Raw genomic sequence first — 21464 nt, 5'->3', positions numbered from 1 at the left:
TGAGGGAATATCTGTTGGAAGAATGGTGTTCCATCCCCCAGTAGAGTTCCAGAGACTTGTATAATCCATGCCAAGGCACATTGAAGCTGTTTTTCCTTAAATTTGTCACCCGTCCATATATATATAAATATATATATATATATATATATATATATACTGGTACGTATGAATGCATGTGTATAAAAGCATGTCTACACGCATTTCTTTTCTGGCCTGCAGTAGAAGTCTGCCCCACTCTGTTGCAGAGTTGAGTTGAGCTGGGTGTCCAGTATCACAGACCTTTGTTCTGTGGTGTGTGGAAAATCACACACTGTCAACATTAGAGAGGAAGACTAATATTTACCACATCCGAGCTGGCTTTAATATTAGCCTGGAGGAGCAGGGAGTAGAGAGACTGTTCCACTGGAAGGGTGGAGGGGGATACTGTCTCATACTCTTTTTTTCTTATCTCTTTATGAATCAAAGATGTGGTGTGCGTGTTTTCCAGGCCAAATGTGGCCACTCGGCCCGTTAACCAGGCCCGTCTAGTGTAAACTTGCAGCAGTGCCTGGATCCGATTACCCACAGCGGTTCTACGCTAACCTGCCTTTAATTTGGAAACATTATGGTTCTTAATGCCTCCAGCATTTATTCTCTCAATTCCAATGAAGCTCTTTTTTTGGGCTCAATTCAGACTGGGCGACTTTCAAAACAACCTGGAACTGGAACTAACCCTGTTTTCTCTTTCCTCGAAGGAGAATGAAAAAGCCACCAGGATGAGGTTTCTGGTCACAGACTGAAGGTTTTCAGTGGGTCCGATGTGCCTCACCTGGCTGCACAGATCTGAGGGATTGTTCCTGCGTTAAAGGCAGCCACTTCCAGTGTGTGACTGGAATCTCTTGATTATGATGCATACACTTCCTGCCTGTGTTCCGGAAGGCATCCTGCTACGCCCATTGTCATGCGGTGTTCCGTTCCACTTTTAGTAATAAATAAGAGGATATGAGTGGCAGGAAAGAAAAGTGTAGAACTAAAAATAAAAAGGATTTGAATCCATCCTGACACTGAATGAGCAATCTAGCTATAGCAGGAGCAAAGTTTGTGTGTGTGTGTGTGTGTGTGTGTGTGTGGTATATAAATAATCACCTCCCAGTATTTGACCTGAAGACAGATTGTAGTTAAAATCGTGGCTGTATTGTACGTGCTGTCCGTCTCTGACAGAGCAGAGTCCTCTCTTCATTGCTGAGGACCTCAAATCCGAAACTCAGTGAAGCAGGCTTGAAGCAAGAATTTATTTACTGCATAAATTTATCAGGAATGTTTTTCACCACACCACAAAAAAAAGTTTCAAATGGTAGTGAGAGACTTGTTTGTGCGAGGGTGCGTTATTGTGGTCCTGACTGTACCTGTGCCAGACCAACCTCCCTGTCCCAGCCAGGAGCGGGCGAGGCGTTTGCGCGAATGGCTCCCATCTTCTGGGTGGCTCAGCCAGGCGTTATCAGGGCCACTGACTCTGTCTTCTTCCAAGTCGTGTTTTAATAGACTCCCTGCAAAGATTGAGAAAGGAGACATCTGCACATAAGGCCTTATGCAAATGTGTCACCGTGGGGCCCGAGGCGCGGGGCCAGCTGAGGCATTTGTTATAAACATTGTTCCCCTTTGCCGTGTCCTTGTGGTTGGCTCATCCCCAGCAGTTTCGCCAAAAACCTGCGGTGTAAAATGTGGTAGGGTTACCACCGCTCTCGGGTTGCAGGCGCTGGTGGGGGCGCTGAGCACGTTCTGGGTTTACACCATCTGGGAGGGGGGGATGGGGGGTGGGGGGTGAAAAGCGTGAATGGTTTGTCCCTGGGATTCGGGACAAGCCAGACATTAATCTGCATTAATCTGATGCCGTTGTCCCCTCTGTAACATCACTATGCGGGAGAGAGATAGAGAGAGAGAGGTGGAGAGTGGATGGGGTGGGATAGTGGATGGGGATAGGGGTGGGGGAGAGGGAAGAAGATGCATAACTGTTTCCTTTCCTCCAGGGGTCAACCTGTGGGCATCTGAGCGAAGTCATTACTGCCAGGTGTGCGTGTGTGTGCACATGTTTTTCCCACTAATTCCAAGAAGCCTACATTTTCAGAACACCTCAGTGTACACCAACACTGGCACACTTCTGTATGAGACCACTGTAAAAAACATCTTCAGCAGGGATACCTGAGGAGTCTGTAGCTTTAGCTCATTGTCAGATCAAATATTTCAATGCGTGGATTAAATAACTGAGAGCAGAAGTTGGCATGAAATCTGTAGATTCCTGGTTTACACACCGACTGCATAATGCTCTGAGGGAATTATGGTTATTGTTTTTAAATAACAGTTGGCTTGAAGTTTTATGCAAATATAAAAACGGGCCTTAAAGTTGGTTCAGCAGGTTTAATTTAAAGAGTGACAAAAATAATGATTTTTATTAGCCTCGTGTCGTGTGTGCATTTTGCAGACCTCACAAACAGATTTGGAAGATTAGGAGGCTCTGGATCTCAGCTCCTTTTTTCATGTTGGTTTTCTGTCAGTTCTTCAGAGTGCATTGTGCATGTTTAATACATTAAAAAACAACAAATATTAAGTACATTTTCCTATGCTAGTACCAGGGAGAAACTCATTTAGCTGTTAGGTTTAGGGGGTAAGGGCTCAACCAGGAGAGCAGTGTTATGAAGCAGATTCTGGTATGCAAGAAAATCTGTCCTTCAGCACAATTCTTCCTTCTAACACAACAATCAATATTCCCCTTTCCTGTTTGTTTCTTTCATTTAGAGAGAGAGAGGGAGGGAGAGAGAACAAGAGGGAGAGAGAGACAGACCAGGACAGAGGGAAAGGGAGAGAGAGAGAGGGAGAAATAGAAAGAGAGAGAGAGAGAGTTCAATCGATTTGTCACAACACCAGGTTTCCTGCCTGCCCCCCCTCCCCAGTGACTGAGAGGATGACAGGGCTTTGACCCCTGCCTCTGTACCAGGGACACACCTGGGACGGGGGAGAGAGGGAGGGGAATCAATCCCTCAGCACACACAGGAAGGAAGTTGGGTGACGGCCGATGTTATTGACATGTCCCTCAGAGCCACTGGGTGGGGGGGGGGCAGGGGGGAGCAGGGAGGGGGGAACTGGATATTTAAACAGAGAGATAAGGGAGTATACTAAAAAGGCAGCTACAGTGAGAAAACCAGGCTAACTGACCTGTCCTTACGGAAAGACAAATACAATTACGCTTTTTTTTTGATGTACATAGTTTCTTTTTTTAATTTAACAGCTGAAAAGCATATAGTCATCTGGTTCGCAGGGAACCTGTTTATTTATCTGAAAGATATTTTTGGCATTTTATCTTTCCGCTATCCCTATGTGTTTGACCTGTTGTGGCTTTTAATACCTCAGTGTAAGAAAAGAGAGATTAAAACAAGAACTACTTAATTAATCAGTCAATCAATTAATTAATTAAAGAATTCATTATTTCAGTTTCAAAATCAATAATTTATTTATCGTTGGTTTGGGGAAGCCCAAAGATCTGCTGGTTTTTGATTTCACCTAAAATCAGCTCAGATAATTTTGCAGAGAACTTTCCAAAGGTGTTTACTTTATTTTGGCTGTTAGCAGTTGCCTGTAGCAGCTGATAATGTGCAGTGGATTTGTAACATGAGGCCATTGCTTAATCAAATATTTTAGAGCCGGTCTACAGAAGATTAGTGTTTAAGGCTCATGAGAGGTAAAGGAACAGTTTTGAATGATAATGTGAACTCAGAGAGAGAGGGGGAGAGTTGGCGAGTGGATAGTGAGGGATAGTAAATGGGGCTAGGGGTAGGAGAGGTGATGAATGGTGTGAACTCATAGCTCCACCCCCAGGATAGTTAAAATATGGAATAATTGGGTTTGCAGATCAAAATTGGGTGATGTTGCTGTGTTCTGGCTCACCAAGTATTTTAAAATTACATTTTTTCTTTCTTGATGATGATGGATCTTGATCAATCTGATTACTTTTTTGAGGTCTTCTTGTGAATATGTATGATTCCTAGACGTACTGATAGCGACCACCCTTTCTCATATTAACCTAAAATATGCAAGACAGGACACTGAAACAGTATGCTAGCAAATTTAGCAAAGTTCCATTCATTTATATGGGGTGGTCGATACACGTCCCCTTAGCAACCAAAAGCTAGCGCTGGGCCACCTCTGACTTATTTGCTGGCACAGAAAAAAATCGCTAAAGTACTGAAAAAATAACCACTGGAGGATAACAAGGACATTTTTTACTACATAACTAGATACAGGTTGTTACCAATATTTTGCCTATTTCATATATAGTTGCAAATCAGTTCATGTTTTCCTGTCTGTCGAACGAAGGTGGTCTCACTCTACCTGGCGGTCACAAAGTTTTAGTTGGTCTTGGTTGGTCACGATAATCCCGCCCCCAGCCCCTGATGTAAGTGGTTCTTGGTTCTAGACCAGCCAAGTTTTGGTGCCGCTTTGGAACCAGTTTTCCTGGCCGATAGCCGGTTCTTTTGCAGTTGAAAAGCGAAGAACTGGTTCGCGATTAGGCACCGGCTCCGAACCGGCCCTCGAAATGCCTTGGTGGAAAAGAGGCAAGTGAGAGCCATTATCTCCAAAAGGGGAACACTTGGATCAGTGGTGAATCTTCTCATGTATGGCTGACCTGCCAAAATTTCTCCAAGCGTGTAGCAACAATTCATCCAGGCAGTCACAAAAGAACCCAGAAGAACATCCAAAAAAACTGCAGGCCTGGGAAAAATGGGACTCATGAGAGAGTAGCAAGGCAGAAACCACTGCTAACCACATTTTCTGAAAGGCACCTGGATGATTCCCCAGCCTTTTGGGATAATTTGCTATGGACAGATGAGTCAAAAGTGGAACTTTCTTGATGACACGGGTCCCATTATGTCTGGTGTGAAACAAATACAGTATTTCACAGTAAGAACACCACATCAACAGTCTAACATGGTGGTGGTAGTGTGATGGTGTGGGGATGCTTTGCTGCCTTGGGACCTGGATGACTGGCCATTATTAAAGGAACCATGAATTCTGCTCTGTACCAGAAAATCTGGAAAGAGAATGTTCGGTCATCTGTTGATGAGCTGAAGCTGAAACCTAATTGGGTTATGCAGCAATACAATGATCCAAAACACAAAAGGAAGTCTGAATGGCTGAAAAGAACCAAACTTAAAGTTTTGGAGTGGCCTAATCAAAGTCCTGAGGTAGGACCTGAAATGAGCAGTTCATGCACGAAAGCCAACCAGGTTGTATAATAAGCAACTCTGAAAAGAAATGTGGGCTAAAATTCCTCTACAGTGATGTGAAAGACTGATATCAAAGCATAGAAATCACCTGGTTACTGTTATTGTGGCTAAAGGTGGTGCAACCGGTTATAAACATTTAAGCAGGCAATTACTTTTTCACATGGGTGATATGGGTGTTTGATAACTTTTTGCACCAAATAATCAATAATCTCAAAAATGCGTTTTGTGTTTACTCAGGTTCCCTTTGTCTAATATTACATTTTGAAAGAGAAAGATCTGAAACCATCTACTGTGAGGGCAAATAATGTTTCATGGTACTGTATATAGTCCTGAATCTTTTTAATAATACTGCTCCACGACGGTCCTTGGTGTCCTCAGTAACAGGCATCCTCACAGTCTGGTTTCCAGGCAAGACCGTCACATTATCTCCACATGTAGGGAAACGAAACACAAAGCTATACATTTTTCGATATAGCTGTTTGTTCTTCGCTCGGTCATTTGCAGTTTTCCTGTATTTTTAGCTAAACTAACTGCTAAGAATTTCGATATGTTAGCAAACATGGGTTGCTCTCCTGGTTTGGCTAGTCTGCACTACATGTTTGATAATGTATTGAAAAATGCTTTTATGACATTAACTGTTCAATCATTTTAAAGCTTTTCCTCACATGACTATAGAGTAGGGTTGAGGTCAGTCAGTTCCATTTCAATCCAGGACACATTCAAATGAAATTTAGTTAATATTAAAGTGCCATATTTTAGTTTTTTCAATTGGTAAATTTAATTTCAGTCCATTTCCTAAACTTATAATGGAATTTACCTTTCCAGTCTAGTATTATGTTTTGAATGCATAGTGGGATCCTTTCTACTAGCAACAGATTTAAGCTTTCGGTGTGTAAGTTTAGGCCGACAAGGTGTATGGACTCTTTAGCCAGTCAAGGGCATAAATTAAGAACTTAAGTGCAGAAATGCACTGAAAGCCAGCAGATACTTTAGCTCTCAAAGACTGGAGTCTGATGTTACTTCCCAAAAATGCCTGGGGTGGCTGTGGTATTCAGCCTAAGTAAACATGTGCCCCCCCTTCCACCGTCCCTGTCATGACAGGTGAGCAGATTTCCTCTCTCGCTTAGGCAGGGTTGCAGCCTTAACCTGTCGTTCAGGTGAAATATGGGCCCTTGTGTCAGGTAAGCCTGGCTTCCTTTCATGTTTTCATGCTCAGGTATCTCTGAGATCAGGACAGGGCTTCCGGCAGGTGAGCACACCTGTTTGAGAGCATCAGGCACGCCATGCCTTCCCCTCTCATAAATTCTTTTGTTTTCTGGAAGGTTTTCAGGTTCCATAACGAAAGAAAAAATCTGTTATAAGCCATTTGACAATAATGTAATTCCATTTGACAAATGCATGTCTAAGGAGCTCTTCCGTGAGAAATCTGTGGTTTTACGAATGCTCAAAGCTTTAGGGCAGTAAATCCTTCCAACTATGGAAAAACACAGTCAGGGAAGACATTGTTGAATCAATTGAAAAAGAACAAGAAAACAAAATGAATGAAGTTTGTATGTTTGCACAAATTAATTAGTTGCAAACACTAAAAGGGACAAGAGTAGATTTTCTCATGGTGGGAATGTGAAAAGGACAGAATGCCATTGCATTGTCTGTAAGGACATCAGTATGGGAACTAGGCTGCTAAACCTAAAGGTTGATTCCCAGACACTGTCATTGTACTTTTGAGCAAGGTACTTAACTTGGTTTAGATCCAGCTATATAAATGCATGTTATGCAAAAAGTTGCTCTGAATACTGATTTAGTGACCTGAGAGGAAAATAAGAATTAATTTTATTTTCACTTCAAACCCAGCAATAAAGTGAGAACAGAACATCACACTCATTATGTTGAACATTGCACTTGACAGCATGGATCAAATCAAGAAACTCACAATCAATGATGCAATAAAATTTGAATGCCAGTATTGAAGATTGCATGTTTCTTTTTAGTCTTGTGTCACAGGGCTGTGTGCATTTGTCTATATTTGGTCGGCACTTGAAATGGCTGGTTACCCATTTCTACTCAGACATATGGGGCTCCATTTTTTTCGAGAGGCCAGATGGCATGTTGCGAGCTGTCGCACTGGCAGTATTTTCATTATGAATTTTGACATGCCTGAGCCTTTTGATAATTTTGTGACTCACCGTGCACTGAATTGGGAGGTGTGTCTTCTGGGGGTGTGTCAGACAATATCATATACCACAGTGCAATTTTGGTGTAGCTCATCAGAATTTTCTGAATAGTCTGACATTTGCGCCCTTTGCCACCAGTCCACGGGTTCTATTTTCCAAAATCAATGTCGCATTACTCATGGGCACAGTCAATGGCACAGCGTGCGGGTGCCCTGGTCATGGCTAGTGAGTGGTGGCATTTTCGGGACCAAATCCGAAGAGCGCACTGCGCAAAATGCGTGGTGCACCTGGAAACAGGGCTGGATTATACTGAATATATTATCTCTTACTATCTCAAACAAGCAAAATTGAATGATAAATTAACCTTAAAAAACAATGCTACCACCTAGTCAGAGGTTTTAGGTGTCTCTAGGAAGCCAAATATAGGTAAGGTAGCAAAATGTGTCAGGGTAGTAAATTTTCAAATGCACGTAAATATCATATTCTGCTTTGGTGGGAAAATATTACAAAGTAGGAAAAATGATGCTGTACCTGACCTAAAAAAAATGAAGCTGCACCTGAAAAAAGGAAAAATGAAGCTGCACCTGACCTAAACTCCAGTGTGAGGGAGATTGCCAGTTCAGATATATTTTTATCCCAGCCCTTGAGATTGTGGGCAGATGCAGTGTGAGGAAACCGGGGGACAGCCAATGTTATGTCTACAGATGCTCTGTGTACAGAAGTGGGGAGGGAGGCTGTGTGCTGTAGCAGCTGTGCTTGTACTTGGCTTGGCCAGGCCATGGTGGACATCTGGACACAAGAACAGGTCTATACCTGAGCAGGTCTGCATCTGAGTGGGTCTGTACCTCAAAAGGTCTATAGCTGAGCAGATCTACACCTGAGCATGTCTCTACAGGAACAGGTCTATACCTGAGCAGTTTTGTACCTGGGCAGGTCTATACCTGTGCAGGTCCACCCACGGCTAAGTGGGTCTGTACCTTAAAAGGTCTATAGCTGAGCAGATCTACACCTGAGCATGTCTATACTGGAACAGGTCTATACCTGAGTGGGTCTGTACCTCAACAGGTATAAAACTGAGCAGTTCTATTCCTGAGCAAGTCTACACTTGAGCTGGTCTGTACCAGAATAGGTTGGTATTTCAGCAGGTCTATACCTGAGCAAGTGAAGGCTGAAGGGAAGATGTCCCATGCTATCTTGTGTCCTGCATCTTTCCCCCCGTACCCCATACCACCTCCCCCCCCCCCGGCAGGCACACAACAATACCTCCGCCAGCCCCAAGGATCAAGTACTTCTTCACAGGGGGATTACAGGGAATTCAATCTTTCTGGCATGGCCACTGGAATTTTCATTACAATGACCTTGGGCGTGGCACCTCTGGAATGTCTTCCTCTCTCCTGCGTGGAAGAATAAGGTAAAGAATGAGGGAGAGTCACAGCTGCACCCCCCCTTTCACCTGAACCCCCCACCCCACCCCACTAGCAACACTGCCTCACTGTACTCTCTCAGGTGTTTCTCAGTTTGCTCCACCTCAAGACACCCCCCAAAGATAAATAAATGGTCCTCAGGATGTGTTCCTGTGTGTTTTTGTGTGCATTCTTCTTTATGGAGTAATTGCGCTCACTGTTTCAGCCTGGCTCTACTTAGTTACGGTACAATGTTGAAAAATGCTTCCTGGGATGGGTGGAGTAGACGTGTCCTCCTCATTTGCATAAATGCTTCTCTATGCAAATGAATTTCTATAGAGTGGCAGCACCTGGTTCATGAAACTCGGCCTTGTAGAGGAAATATAAATAAATTACATTACTCATTTCTCACCTCAAATGTTTTCAGAAACATATTTTGGTGGACTGTTTAGTTGCAATATGAGAAAATTTATGAATGGGACGCCATGTTTCTCTGGTTTGAAAATATTGGACCTAAACCAATTTAACCAATCAGGTTTTGTTGTATTAAGTTAAAAAGCATATCTTGATTGACATTTATATGATGGAGTGGTACCTCCAAAAAGGTACTCTGACATCATTAATGGGGGGGGCAGATTTCAAATGTTAGAGGGCATACATATTTCATATTTTAGACTGCAGTAAAAAGATGCTTCTCTACCAGTTTTTTTCTGCCAAATGAGCGACACATATGGAATGCGCTAAGCAAGTTCGGTCAGGAAACTCTAGCTGCCACTGACCAATGGATGAACAATCACATACTCACAAATTTCCATAATCATCCAATCACATGCACACATGCATGCTTCGTTTGCACCAGCACAGAATTTCACTCTCGCTCCACCACCCCAGCTGCAACCTGTTGTTTGAAACTGCTGCTAGGTGTACTCCTCCTGTTTAGTAGGGGAGATGATGCTCCCTTTTAGATAGGTGCATGCACTGTAGTACCAGTAGATCCTTTCAGTGCTAAACCAAAAAATGTACTTACATATTCTTTAAAATATGTAATCTAAATACATGAGTTGGCCTGAAGAAATTATCTTATTTCAAACATGTTAAAATAATGGCACAAATTAAAATGTTTAATTATAAAGTAGACATACAAACACGTTTACAGCTAAAAAAAAAAAATAAAAAAATAAAAAACATGATCTAGACTGTAATTACTCTTTAGTGTTATAAGCTCAATACACCCCAAACTTGGGTATTCATGCACATGTTGGCTTATGGCCCTGAAATGTGGTGAACAGGATGGGTACAATCTGTGAAATAAGGGAAACTTTAGAATCCATTGTGACTTTTAAAAATCCTGTTTCTTGATTTTGCACACTCCATAATGCTTATCCTAAAAAGTTTGTTCTACAGTAAAGCAACACCATATTGAATGTTCTTCTTCGAGAGATTATTTCTCAGTCATTTTTTCAGAAATGGCTGCATTAATATTTTTGCTCAATAAGAGAGGAGATTTTTAATGTCTGAAACTAGACTATACTGCTTGGCTTGAAGAGTATGCTCAGTTTTTGATTGTTGTGAATGAATTGAGTGTGTGACAGTTAACTGAACATTGTAATTTTTTGTCTATCGTGAATATAAAGGCACATTTGAGATCTTTTACAAGGTCAATTATTATTTGACTGTATAAAACGGTGATAAAAGCAACCATTTCCAAGCCTGCCAAGAACTGGTTGATATCTGAGGTCATGGCTTTGACTCAAACCTGTGGAAGACAGATTCATTCTATGACCTGTAGGACACTTGTAATATGAATACCTGAAATGGTTTAGATGTAATTTTTACTGCTTAAATTCTTAGTGTGGTTACAGTTTCTGTATTTAGGAAGCAGTTAAATGGGTAGTTCACTTTCTGTAGTCAGAGTTTTAAAGTGTGATTTGATTGGTTCAAACTGTTTTTATGTTTTGTGTGGCTGTTATCAGAGCTTTCACAGGTTTGTGATTCAAAAGAAAGAAAATGAACTTCATATATCAGCAAAGTGGCTTGTACAGTGAGGTACTTGCATGCAGTATCTATACTTTTTATACACTATATATCTATATAATGTTTATTATTTTGTTTCCATAAATAGTCAATATAGTTTGTGGAGAAAACAGGAAACTAATGACTCAGTTTGGGCATCGCAGTCAGGAACACAAGTACCATTTCCTGTTGATTGTTTTTGATTTTTTCAATATGTCTGTGCATACTGTATGTTTTTTTAATTAATTTTTTTGGTGTGGTGCCATGCAGGACAGCAGAGACAGAATGTACCCTCCCCCACAATTAGTGATCCAAAATTCTGACATTTTAAAACTCAACGCACATCAACGCATGTGGAAAAAGGTGCGCTTAGTCTTGGAAGAATCTCTGTAAAAAAAAAAAAAAACGTACCCTGGAAATCTCCAGATGGGGGCAGCTGGACTGGGACAGCTTGAGAGCTTGAGGTACAGCAACAGCTGGAGGGCAGATTCAGAATGGCCTCTCTCCCGCCCCCCCCCACCAAGAATATAGGATGAAATGGACCAGCTTGCCGGGGGTGTCAGGGGTGTCAGGGGGTTGGATAGACAGGAGTGAAGTCATTACAGAGCCCTTTCCAGTGCATTCACCTTTGTGTTCTGTCCCGTGTTGCTGCGGTGTTTCTCACACAGACCTAAAGCCAGCAGCCAAGTTCCTCCCTCTCAGCTTTCACCATCTGATCTGGAATTGCTAATTGTGCCACTTGCAGCTGATGCTAATGCAGTCCTCTACTGCACTTGCAGTAAGCCAGAACTACAGGAGAGCCAGTGACTATTTTACACCCTATAGGCCACACAGTACTACAGGACAGCCAGTGACTATTTTACACCGTACAGTCGACACAGTACTACAGGAGAGCCAGTGACTATTTTACACCCTACAGGTCACACACAGTACTACAGGAGAACCAGCGAATATTTTACACCCTCCAGGCCACACACACTTCTACGGACAGCCACTGATGAGTTAAGTGTTTGTTTAAATAAATATTTCCTATTACCTGTGAAGATATAATTTCCACATATGCCCCCTTGTTCTACTGACAGGTCTCTTTGCTAATCTCTGTGTACTCTGCTGACATCCACACTCTTTAAAATGAACTTCCAGTATTTTTAAGAAGATTTTTCCAATTAGAGTTTGTTTCCATGGACAAATTAAAATCTCTTTCAAAATGCATTCTTGAAACTGTTGTGTTTTTTTTTGTTTTGTTTGTTTGTTTGGCGAGAGCAGTATTACTCATTGGAAACTTGAAATTTTTGAAATTTTTACTTCAATGAAACAATTGAGAGTAATTTAGGATTTGGTGCATTTTTCAGTGAGGTGTCAGTGTGATGCCTAGGCTTTGTGCTGACTAAACTGCACCTTAGATTATACATATCAACTGTGTAAAAAAAATTCCTTATACTGCCTTCTCATTAAACATGTCACTGAATGTATTTGCTTGTTGCAAGTGGTCTGTGTGGTGGGGTAGTGGCGTTCTCTGGTGCTTCTCACCGCACACAAAACTGAACTGTCTGAATCGCATGTCCATCTTTGTATGCAGTGGTGACCATATTTCAACCCATATGACCCTCAAAAGATGGATAATAACTAATGTCAGATTCCCAAAGCCAATCAAGGAGCATCTGGCAACACCATAAGTAATGCTGTTTACACAACAGGGCCTGCTTTAATGTTATTTTGTGTGGTTATCTGCGAACGACATGAAAGGCCTATACTTTTGGCTATACAATTGAATAATGAGTGACGTGCATCAACCATATAATTAAATACAGAGATAATGTTTGTACAGAGCAGGGAAGTAGGCTGATTGTGCTTAGTCTCACACTAATCAGTCAAACGATAGACATATACACATAGACGCCGCATTGGCCTTTGGATCGTACGTCAACGTCGCCGCCATATTGGACCAGGCAATGCTGGCCTTAAAATAAATACAAGTAATTTTAAGTGGTGGAAAATAATTCATTGTCATAAAGAATTGCCACAGTTAATTTTAACCTGGCAAGCTGGCTAGAAAGTAATAAATGCATTATAACATTTAGATGCTGATTCTGGAACGTTTTTCATTAGAACATGCTTGTTTTTTTTACTGCTTGCTAGCTAACTTGAGTAGGATTGTAAGCATCAAATAACCTTGTTAATAAGGCTAGTTTTGCTTGTTAGCTACCCACCAATGTTTTCTTGCAAGTCGTGTTTTGTTTTTGAAGGAATTAAACGGAATATAACCACAATCATTTTACAATTCAACATAGCTAGAAAGCAAATGGTTAGCCTGAAACGATTTGGGGAAATTTGGATTCATTACTTTAGCCAGCTTGCCAGGTAAAAATTATTGTGGTTAAACTCAGTTTAATTCGTTCAAAATCAAAACACGACTTGCAAGAAAATATTGGTAGGTAGCTAACAAGCAAAGCTAGCCTTACAATCAAGGTTATTTGATTCTTACAATCCTACTCAAGTTAGCTAGCATTTATTACTTTCTAGCCAGCTTGCCAGGTTAAAATTAACTGTGGCAATTCCTTATGACAATGAATTATTTTCCACTACGTAAGTAATTCAGTTCATGTAAACCTAACGTTGATAGCTTACACACTCCTCTCTTCAGTGTCTAGCAGCGATTATAGCTAACTATCAAGATTCTAAGTAACTGGAGATAAAACTTTTTTGTTGTACTCCACCTAGATCATAAACCCTTGAATATAAAAATGACTCATTGAAATCGGTTGAGAAATGTAAATGTTATAGCGCTTTTTATCCAGAAAAACCGCAGTGCCCCCGTTTACTTGTATTTGTTTTCAGGCCAGTTTTGCCTAGTCAAATATGGCGGCGACGTTGATGTATCGCAGCCAGTGTGGCGTCTATGTATATATGTCTATGATTTAAACCATTAAGTGTGAGATTATATATATATATAATATATATATATATATAATATGTGATTAGAATGTTCTTAACTGAACATTCTAATGCTGATGTAACAATCACTACAGTGCATGGCATGGAGTTCTAGAACACTTACTTAAAATATTGAAAAACATTCAATATTCCTACAGAAAAACTACTGTTCAATGGGTTAAACTTTAAAAAAAAACACTCAGAATAGCTGAAGTATTGAATTGCTGAATTCCTTTCCTCCCCTCACATTGTTCCCCTTATTTTAACCTTCACACCTCTGTTTCTGAAACATATGGAGGTCACGCAAATCCTTCAGCGGGGCAGACAAACAGGCTTAATCCCACAACCATTCACATAGACTAAATATCCATAGCGAACAGTAACATGGCGTTTAAACGTGTCGGAGCTGCAAATGCATTTTTGCAAAAAGCCAATTATGTCTAGTGGATTAGGCTCATGTACACTGTATGGGAAAATTCTCTTGGAGAGTTCTTCCTGTTGCGGGCGGGGGGGGGGGGGGGGGGGATGTTAGGAAAAAAAACAGCATGGCTGTGACAGTGTACTGGTAGAGTCCAGGGATTGAGACTGAACACTACAACAGACCAGTCATAACCCCCTTGGCCCCCCCTTTTGAAACTCTGCTCTGCCTCGAGACCTCATATATCCAAGAATCTGGGCAAGGCCAAAAATTCACAGCTGTCACACATTTTCAACAGATTCTGCTCGGCCTGGATGGGGTTTATTTTTTGGGAGGGGGGGGGGGGACGGGCATTCCAATGCCCTTACACATTGGGCTAAAAGGAATTACCGCTAACATCTGATATTGTGGAAGTGAGAAGTCTGTCACCCCGACCCTGCCTGGGGCTGTCCGGAACTGCAGGCTGGGGGATTTATTATCTCAGATGGCCTGCAAAGGTCACCGTGGGCCTCTCTCTCGTTCTCTCTCTGTTTCTCTCTGTCTTTCTTCCTCTTTCTCCCTTGTCTCTTCCTCTCTGTTTTCTCTCTTCTTCTCTCCCTCAAACCCTCTTTTTTGTTTGTGGTGTTCCGGTAACTGCCCCCTCCACTTCACTGTGCCGTTCATTAAGAACACAGCGCGGCTTTGTGGGGGGGGGGTTACAGACACATGTTCCGTTTGCTCTGTGAGTATCCGTCACAGGAAAGGCATTCTTCACGCAGTCATTCCCAGCTGTTGGTTGTAGCCGTGGTGTAGCCCCCCCGACTTCCTTAGCCAATGGGGTCGCAGTGGGGGCCCTCCTGGAGCAAACAGGATGCGTAAAACTTGGGATTGCACAAGTGTGTAAGAAGAACCCCCCCCCCCCCCCGTCAAAAGCCCCACAGGCCCTGGCCCCTCACTCGTCTTGCATTACTCTGGTGGGACCGGGATTGGGACTGTGAAGCTCATCTGTCTACTTCACATTTCTGGTTGCCAGATCCAGACCACTTTTTGGGCCGTGACTTTTAAAAACGGGGATTCACTGTAAAAGCTGAGGTTTTTGGTTTTTTATTTCGGGCAAAGTATCTAAGTAATCACAGGCTTATATCTTATAGAGCTATCTTTATTGAAGGGATCACATTTCAAATCACATTTTTGAGTTCTAAAGCCAAATATCCTCTCTCCATTTGATAAACAACATTAGTCCTATTGTTAAAAAAATAAAAATAATTAAGCTGTACCACTGCAAAAAGGTGAAAAGTTTCATTTCACTTCACCTGGAGCCCAGCCCACATCCGTGATGTAGTAAGTAGGTAAAAAGGCAATGCCCCATCTCCGCCCTTCTTCTTAATTGACGGGTAAATATTATGTATTCAACCGATCTAATACAACTGCACAAATTACCCTGCTCATTACAAACTGCCTGCGGTCGAGTTGTGACAGGCTGGACAGTGTTTTTTTTTATATTAGCTTAGTGAGAAATCCTTTTTATTGTTTCTGTGTTCCATTTTCTATATCATTCTTTACCTCTATAGCATTTTAGTTGTTTGTTAGTAGTTATATTTTACAGTTTGTTAATTGTTAAGATTTAGGTAATTAGACGTATTGTTATAACCGTACATAGCATCTCCAATTGTAACGTTAATCTTTTCTAATTGGAGTATTCAGTCACAGCAAGTAGGCTAAGTCTGGCTGTTTTCTCATTTTAGCTGAGATAGCTAACATTGGTTTCACTTCTTCCATCCATGGCTGTCAGAGCTTACTCACAAAATGATATTGTTAAGACTGCTTCTGAATTTAATGGTCAAAGTGAAACCATTACATTATGGTCGGCTAATGTTCGTATCAGGGCCGGATCATGGTCCTGTGAGGCCCCTGGGCACATGTCTTTTAGAGGCCCCCCCCCAACAACAATATTAAATGATAACCACTAAACAGTGTGCTAGTGTGTAACAACACCACAACGTCCATTTAGCATACTTGTCCAATTGGGCTAGCTAATAAGCTCTCAATGAGGTTTTTATTCCCAAGGCCACAGCATCCCATGTTTTGAACAAATAATAGTTTTGAACTAATAGTTAGTTAGCTAGTAGCTTTGATTTAAGCATCATGACTGGCATGCTGTTTTAACATTTATTCAACCCACTGTAGCTAGCTACCCCTTTATCGTATACCTCTTTCACACAGAAGACCCGCGAACAAATGCCACCAAACTAACTAGTTAAGTTGTGTGCCACCTAACTAGTTAGACAGCTGAGTTTTAGGCTGATAGTTAGTGAACTAGCTGGCTTTTTAGTGCAGCTAATTTGGTCATAAGGGCAGCTAGCTGGCAAAAATGGCAGCTTGCTAACTGAGTGGTGTAGGTTTTGTGTGAACATTGGGGGGACACTTAAGGGGGGGGGGGGGGGTCTGGGGGTTTACGTGAAATTTTGAGTGTCAAACACTTCATTTCCTGCATTCTGGTGAATTTTTATGCACCAATTTGTGACTTTTCTGCATCAATTTATGGTGTAAATGCTTCTTTCATGTTTTTATTGGGGAGGGGAGGGGGAATCCTGTCAGATCGATTGGGATGGAGTGGGGACTGAGATCGAAGGTGAAAAAGGTACAAACCAATGAATGTGTCAGCTCAAAATAGTTGTATCTTTAATGTATTGTGCACATAATTGTAATTAAGGAAAACAATTTTAAAAAGAATGTATACTATTGATGCAAGCTTTTACGTAATATATTTCAAGTTTATTGAGTCATTAATGCTGAGAATCTTTTTTACCCACAAAAATAATCGGCCTCTTGTCCTCACTTTCTTCCTCCTTAATCCATCTTTCTTAAACTGGTGAGGCTCAAAACTTTCCTTTAAACTAATCATTGATCTCAAACTGTTCTAATTAATTTTCAGTGATTAACAAGCATGCAAACATCTGACTAATCAATTGGAAAGGGACACAGCTTCTTTGCACTGTGTTAGGGAGATTAAATGATAAATAAATGCGATTTAGAAAAATCCGTTTTAATCACTAAGCAGTGGCGGAATCTTCCGCCGATTCTCATTGAGCATCAATACAATTAATCCTCAAAATAGGTTACTCAATACTATCATATATAGCCAGCTCTCCCCAAATAGGCAGTTTTAGCGAGTAGCCTAGGCCTTATAGCCTACATTTTCATTTGCAGTACGAAATTGTGCACATTTTTAATCAACATCGTTTGCGGATAAATGCACTTCTTTCTCCACACTCGTAGGCCTATTCATGTCAAATATCTGCAATGCGTAGATTGTAAACAAAATTGAAGTGGAGGTTTTGTTTTTGCTGGGTTATTCTGAAAGCTAACACGGTAGATAACAGACTGGTGTATCTTGTTTGTTAAGTGTAGTCTACTTGATTAAAACTGATTTTTAACAGATAAATTGAATTTATGATTTAATCCCTCTAAAACGGTATGAAGACACTGCATGTTAGGCTACTTGCCATTTTATTAATCTGATCGTTGGCACGCTTGATTATAAAGAAAAATTACTAATGAAAACAGGTTGAGATCAATGATTAGTTTAAAAGAAAGTTTTGCGCCCCACTGATTTTCAGCTCACCAGTCACTGCTGAATAAAACGTTATGTATGTGGGAAATATTGAATCCTAGTCTAGCTGTTGACCAGCAACCTGCTGATTTTGCTCAAGCAATCAAAGTTGCTGTCAATAATAGCCGGCGTTCGTAGGGGCTGTTTATTCATCTCTCTTTAAAATGTTGCATAGATGAAATTACATGTTAATGAAATTACCTACCGTGTCCGATTCCAAACAATCAAGACAATGAACGACATTTTTCTTTCTGTGCCTGTCTATATAAACGACCGTTCCTCCTGAGTTTTTTTTTTCTTCGGATTTTTGATTGGTTGAGAGAGTAACTAGCTGGAGGGAACACATGGACTAGAGCCTACGAAAAATGAACTGGATTGTCATAGGTATTTGTAAAACTGCCGGTCAAAATGATTTATTTATTTACCAAAGGTGGGTGGATGCCGTCCACCCGCGTCCACCCCCAATTTAACCCCTGCCTGTGTCCCCCCCCGAAATCTACGCCTATGGGCTAACTAATTTCTGTTAACAAGCTGAATCATATGGGCAGCTAGCTAGGGAAAATGGGCAGCTAGCTAAAATAAAGGGATAGCTAGTTACGGTAAGTCAAATAACGAACGGCTTGCCATAATATGACGCCCTTCAAACTGTCCTGTTATGCAGAATGAACAGACTTGTTGGTGAATAATGTATCATGCCACAGCATATTGTAGCGTGCCAACCAGTGGCTCAGTTGTACGGCACTGTACTCTCCGAGAGGCTCTCATTTTAAGCATGCACTGTATGTACCAAGGGGCCCAGGTGTTGCGCTCGATGTATGCACCAAGGGGCCCAGGGGCCCTAGTGGTCAGCTTACGTTTTAAACCCCAAGGGGTCTGGGGGCCCTCACATTGTAAGCGGCGAGGGGTCTGGGGGGCAGTAGTGGTCAGCTCACATTTTAAACACCAAGGGGTCTGGGGGCCTCACATTGTAAGCACTGAGGGTTCTGGGGGGCCCTAGTGGTTAGCTCACGCTATAAGCACCCAGGGGCCTAGTGGTCAGCTTGCGCTGTGTGCACTGAGGGCCCTGGCATTCAGCTTCCTTTGGAAGTCTTGGGCCACCACGCGCGGCCTGAGGCTTGGAGGCCCCCTGGCAGTCCGAGGCCCCGGGGCACTGGCCCCACAGGCCCGGTCCATAATCCAGCCATGGTTCGTATACTTTTCATGGCCATGGATCATTGATGAGGTTCCTTACAAGGGAAGTAAATAAGATTGAAGATGTTAGGGAATGATGCAGTTGGATAATTTGTCTACTACTGAAACCGCGTAAGTACAGCACTCGAGTCCTATATGATTTATTTAGCTAAAATAGCTTTACTGATCTTTAGAAAACAACCAGCCACAGACTAGCTATGACAAGCTAAAAGTGTCAAAAAACACAACTGAAACCATCTTAAACTAGCTTAGAATCCCAACTGGCCTTAGTTGGAATTTTCAGCAAGGTAAATCAAATGAACGTGAGTATGTTTTTAGTATGCATTTCCCAACAAATTCTGTATCAATTAAGCTCCCACTCTCCCTCTCCCTAATGTCTTCATATTGCAATGTTGCAATGACAGACAATGTTTTCAGTATGCATTTCTCAAGGGATTCTGTACCAAAAGCTACACATTAGAAATTTCCCCGCACTACAATTGCCCCACACCCTTTTGATAAAATAGCCAAAAGATTATGTCCTTTGTTGACTGCCTACAATTATTTAACTTGCGCCACCTATCTGTGAGTAAATCCTACATTAGTAAATTGCACAAAAAACATGCCCAGATACACTACATTTCCAAAAGTATGTGGACCACTGAACTTCACACTTGTATGCACTTGTTGATCATCTCATTTCAAAACCGTAGTCATTAATATGGAGCTAGACCCCCCTTTGCTGCTGTAACAGCCCCCACTATTCTGGGAAGGCTTTCCAGTAGATTTTGGAACATGGCTGCAAGGATTTTCTTCCATTCAGCCACAAGAGCATTAGTGAGAATGCACACTGATGTTGGGCATAATGCCTGGCTTGTAGTCGGCGTTCCAATTCAACTGAAAAGTGTTCGATGGGGTTGAGATCACGGCTCTGTACAGGCCAGTCAAGTTCTTCCCCATCAAACTCAGCAAACCATTTCTTTATGGACCTTGCTTTGTGACATTGTCATACTGACACAGAAAAGGGCCTTCCCCCAACTGTTCCCACAAAGTTGGAAACGCACAATTCTCTAGAATGTCATTGTATACTGTAGCATTAAGATTTCCCTTCACTGGAACTAAGTGGCCTAGACTAAACCATGAAAACTGCCGCAGACCATTATTCCTCCTCCACCAAACTTTACAATTGCCACTATTCGGGCCAGTACAGTTGGCACTATGCATTCCATCAAACCAAGATTTGTCTGTCGGACTGCCAGACAGTGAAGCGTGATTCATCACTCCAGAGATCGCATTTACACTGCTCCAGAGTCCAATGGTGGAGTGCTTTACACCACTCCACCCAACGCTTGTCATTGTGCATGGTGAGTGTACGGCTGCTATGTGTCTTCCTGCCACATGCCTTCGTATTGCAATGATGAACTTGCCTGAGTAATGTGTAGAATTAAAAGCAACTGACATACTAACTTGTTGGCCCAGTTACATCTGAGAAATGTCATGAGCTATGGGTAGCCTACCCTCTTATTCGTGTGATGTAAATAAACCATGAATGAAAGAGGCCTTCAATTTCACATTTTAAGGTAGAGCATTCAGGAGATTCCATGTAGAATTACGGGTCATAAAATTAAGACAGGCGCCAACTGAAAATAAAGAGTGTAAAACTGAAAAGACAAATCAAGATTTTGGCTAGCTATTTTACAACCTGTTTGATCCATTATATAACATCCAATAAAGCTAAAAATTCATAAGAAATTATCACACACTGCTAATTAATGTGCCATTTTTAATTAAATAAAATAGCCTATATTTTGTTTGTTTGATTTTGTTATCATCAACCCTTCTGTCATTTGCAAATTAGTTAGTAGGCTAACTCGTACGTGCTACTTATTTGCCAGCTAACAGTAAATGCTACATGCCCTTGTAGGCATTTTTAAATCGGCTACACATTTTGAAAATATCTGTGAATCTCATAATAACAGTGTCGGCCTGTGCTAGGTTCCTGTATGAATTCACATACAAAGCACAGTAGGCCTATGTGACATTTCTTTATCTAGGAACTAGAGTCCTAAGTCGGAATCTACATGACTCTCATTCTCATTCACTTGGAACTGGAGTCATTGAACCAGAATCTGAAGTCGGACCCAGTTACTGCATGACTCATTCTCGTTCGCGGGAGTCAGGACGAGACCTACGAAGGAACCGATGAACTAATCTGGGAACAAATCGTTTTAGGGAACTGAGTAAAATGATTTGTGTCCCTGAAAGGAACTGGAAAGCCCACCACTACTCTGTGCTTTCAGGATCAATCCATTCAGGTTTGCATCTTCTAAAATTGTCATGGGGCAGTGACAGGCCAAAAGCAGGTGTTATTGTACACTTTAATATTTAAAATGTAATATCTTACAGGTCCGCATGGTGGGTTGCGGAAAGGCCCGCATGGCAGGTTGTGGTTGTGATCTTCTCGGTTTGATAGTAGCTCATTGAGAACAACATGCCAATGAATGT

The sequence above is a fragment of the Anguilla rostrata genome, chromosome 7 (assembly GCF_018555375.3).
Source record: "Anguilla rostrata isolate EN2019 chromosome 7, ASM1855537v3, whole genome shotgun sequence".
Lineage (NCBI taxonomy): Eukaryota > Metazoa > Chordata > Actinopteri > Anguilliformes > Anguillidae > Anguilla > Anguilla rostrata.
Note: the sequence above shows the minus strand (reverse complement) of the source record.